Genomic DNA, 4402 nt, shown 5'->3' on the forward strand with positions numbered 1-4402 from the left:
TGACTTTTTTAATTACCTGCATTGAATAATTTTTAAATTTTTAAAGGGCCTCAAGATTCCAGTAGTAAATAACTGAAATAGGGAAAGACAACTAAAAATAAATTCTTTAAAATGTAAATTAAAACATTACCATTTTCTACCTATTAATTAGCAAAACAAAATGACAGTTCATCAAATTAATAAAATAAACATGTAGATAGTATCAATTGGTAAAGCCATTTTGAAAAATAATCAAATAGCATATAACTTTAGTTCTTAAAATGTAGACTGTCTACATACATCTATTGATTTAACCTAAATAAATACTTTTAAATAATGAAAAACAATTATGCTAAAAGAAGTACATAGCAGTGGTACATGAAATTAGAACAAAAGAGGAAATAATTTTCAAAAATATAGAAGGATTGAGTTGTGGCATATGCACTCAATGTAATGAGCCTGGATGTATAAACAGTGAAAACTGTAAAGAAGGAGTAATTTCCCAACTACAATATTAAGTAGTGGATATTACCAAATATTATCAACAATATAATTAATACTACATAGAACGAAATAGTCACAGAGAAAATACATTAGAAAAAAAGTTCTCCAGATGCCAGTAATAATGTCAAGTTGGAATCATGAAATTATCATAATATTTTTCACTTACCCAAATGTTCTCTCAGCTTCCATGCATAGCATTTCTAATAAAGATAAATCAAAAACTTGGAAAATGTAGAACATTAACTTGTCCTTAAAATCATTTGGAATGGCTTTCAAATATGTAATTAAAGTTAGTATTTTTATTTTCCTTACTGAGAAGTCACCTATGGAGCACAGGGAGGGACTAGAGGTATTTGCTTTGATAAAATGGTTTTGAAAACCGTTGGAATTTTTTCCCATAGCAATAGATGGTTTTTCAGCATGGGACAGTGAACAAATCAACAATGAGACAGGAATGAGTAGATTCATTGAGATGATATGGTATATGAGAAAGGGATTTTTATAAACACTATGGATTCTAAACCCAGTACAGAACTGCCATTAACTGATTGGGGGGAAAAATCACTCAATTTCATACTTTGATAATTTTTCCATTTAAACAGAAAAAAAACACATTTAGGTTCCACATACACATGAAATTATTCAGTTGTGTCTTTCTTGAACCTGACTTGATTTGCTTAGCATAATATTTTCCAGTTCCAGGCAAATAGTGTTGTAATGATGGAGTTTCCTTCTTTCTTACATCTGTAAAGTATTCCATTGCATATATATAACACATTTTCTTTATCCATGCATCTGTTGTTGGATACTCAGGTCCTGTGTCTTGATTGTTGTAACACAGCAATGAAAATTGGAGTGAATATATATCCTCAACATACCAATTTCAGCTCCTTCAGATATATACACCAAAATGGGAATGCTAGACCATATGTAATTCTATTTTTAGGCTTTTTTATGAATCGCCATTCTTTTTGCAAGATGACAGTATCAATTTACATTCACACCATGTTTTAGTCAGCCTTTTCACTGCTGTGACTGAAAAATCTGACCAGAACAATTGTAGAGGAGCAAAAGTCTATTTGAAGGCTTACAATTTCTGAGGTCTCAGACCATAGAAGGCTGGCTCCATTCCTCAGGGCTCAAGGTGAGGCAGAACATCATGGTGGAAGAGTTTGGCACATGCAAGAAGCTCACATGATAATCAGAAAGCAGAGACAGACTCCACTAGCCAGATACAAAATATATACCTGAAGGGCACACCCTCAGAGACCCACTTCCTCCAGCCACACCCTACCTACCTTCAGTTATCACTTAGTTAATCCATACCAGGCTATTAATTTACTGGTAGGGTTAAGACTCTCATAACCCAATCATTTCTCCTCCAAATCTTCTTGCATTGTCTTATATTTGAGCTTTTGGGGGACATTTCACATCCAGACCATAACACACCAACAGTATACAAGAGTTCTCCACATGTTCACCAACACTTACCATTCATCTTTTTGCAACAGACATTCTAACAGATATAAAGTTGTACCTCATAAGTGGCTTTGATTTTCATTTCCCTGATAATTAGAGATGATGACCATTTTTTCATGTATCTTGGTCATTCATATCTCGTCTTTCGAGAAATGTGTGTTCAAATCTGTTGCCTGCTTTGAATCAAATTGCTTATCTTCTTGCTATGAATTGAGTTCCTTATATGTTTTGGAATCAGTTACTTAAATGACATGTGGTCTGCAAATATTTCTCATATCCCTTGGTTTGTTTCTTTACTCTATCAATTGCTTCATTTGCTGTGAAGAAGCTTTTTAGTTTGATGCAACCTTTTTCATCTAATTTTGCTTTTATTTCCTGTGTTTTTGTAGTCCTATCCAAGAAATTATTGCCCAGAAAAATGTCATGAAACTTTTCCTTTATTTATTTATTTTTTTGGCTAGTAGCTTTACAGTTCCCAGTCTTAAGTCTCTTATCCATTTTGAATTGATTTTTATATATGGTGTGAGAAAACAGTTCAGTTTCATTCTTCTACATGTAGATATTCAGTATTTCCAATATCATTTGTTGAAGAGATTATTCTTTCCTTATTGTGTGATTTTGCACTTTTGTCAAAAACCAATTGATCATAAATACTTTGGATTATTTCTAGGCTTTCTATCCTGTTTTATGCTGTTTTGGTTATGATAGTTTTATTTTGAAATCAAGAGTGTGATGCCTCCAGCTTTATCTTTTTGCTCAAGATTGCTTTGGTTATCCATGGTCTTTTCTGATATCATAAAATTTAGGATATTTTTGCTACTTCTGTGAAAAATGGATTTGAAATTTTGGTAGAAATTGCTTGAATCTGTAAATCAATTTATATAATATAGGCAGTTTAATAACATTAAGTCTTTGATTCCATGAACATGAAATATCTTCTATTAGTCTTCTTAAATTTCTTTCATCAAATTTTTATAATTTACAGAATATATACATTTCCCTTCTCTGATTAAACTCATTCCTAAGTATTTTGTGTGCTATTGTGAGATTGTTTTCTTAATTTTTTGTTTGGATAGTTTATTGTTAGTATAAAGACTTGCTACTGATTTTGTGACTTCGACAGGTTTTTTGTGGGATTATTAGCAGTTTCTATATATAAAATCATGTAATCAGCAAACAGTGATTTCATTTCTTTGTTTCCAGTATCAGTGCTTTTTATTTGTATTCTTATCTAATTGCCCTCACTAATAGATCTGATAGAACCATACAGAGTAGAAAGGTGTTTACTATAGATTTAGGAGGAAAAGAGGGATGGGGAAATGGGAAATATTAATAAAATGGTAAAAAGTTTTAGTTAGACTAGTAGAGTAAGTTTTAGTAATCTATTACATTTCCTAGTTACCATAGCAGATAATAATGTATTTTATATTTCTTTTCTTTTCTTTTTTTATATCAAGGATTCAACCCAGGCTCATTTAACTGAGCCACATCCCCAGCCCTTTTTATTTTTTATTTTGAGACAGGGTTTCACTAAGTTGTTCAGGGCCTCACTAATTGCTAAGGCTGGCTTTGAATTTTTCAATCCTTCTGCCCCAGCCTCCAGAGCCATTAGAATAACAGGCACATACAATACCCAGCAATGTATTTTATATTTCAAAATTGTTAAAATAATAAATATTTAATGTTTTTTAACATTAGGAATATGGATGTGTTAGTTATTTTGATTAAATATTTCTATAATGTAGTCATAGATCAAAACATCACATTGTATCCCACAAACACAACTCTTATTCCAATTTTTAAAAATACCTTGTTGAGGATATACCATGATCGTGAAGATGGATTTCCCAGGATGAGACTTATCTATTGCACTCCAGATGTTCTGTTCCCTGAAATTTCCCTAAATGCAGGAAATCGGACTCCATAATTTGTGGGAACTGTGTTTGTACTTTCCTCTGGAAGTTTGTGTATTAATAAAGATAAGGCTTAAACAGAGAAAAAAATCAATAAATAATGTAAAGTAAAAATTTACTTTTAAAATGAAGAATACAAAATCAATATACAAAAATCAATAGCTTTCCTATGTATCAATAATGAGTTAATTGAAAAGGAAATCAGGAAAACAGCCCCATTCACAATATCCCCATCCCAAAATAAAATATCTAGAAATAAATCTAACCAAGGAGGTAAAAGACTCCTACAAGGAAAATTATAGAACACTGAAGTAGGAAAATGAAAAAGACACTAGAAGATGGAAAGAACTTCTATGTTCAAGGATGGGCAGAATCAATATTGAAATGACTATTTTACTTAAAAAAAAAAAAAAAAGCAATTCCCTGGTTTCAAATTAATCTATAGAGCTATAGTAACAAAAGTTGCATGGTGTTGGTATAAAAACAGACATATAAACCAAACAAACCCACAGTTATCTGATCATTGA

At 31.4% G+C, this 4402-nt stretch overlaps 1 non-coding gene across 1 annotated transcript; it reads left to right on the plus strand.

Annotated features, from left to right (window-relative positions):
• The first annotated feature begins 3763 nt into the window (after nt 1–3763).
• On the plus strand, nt 3764–3920 carry LOC125613477. The gene has a single exon (XR_007344039.1). It is a non-coding gene; the product is annotated as a U1 spliceosomal RNA (small nuclear RNA).
• The last annotated feature ends 482 nt before the right edge of the window (nt 3921–4402 follow it).

The sequence above is a fragment of the Marmota marmota genome, unplaced genomic scaffold, assembly GCF_001458135.2.
Source record: "Marmota marmota marmota unplaced genomic scaffold, marMar, whole genome shotgun sequence".
In the NCBI taxonomy this organism is placed as follows: Eukaryota; Metazoa; Chordata; class Mammalia; order Rodentia; family Sciuridae; genus Marmota; species Marmota marmota.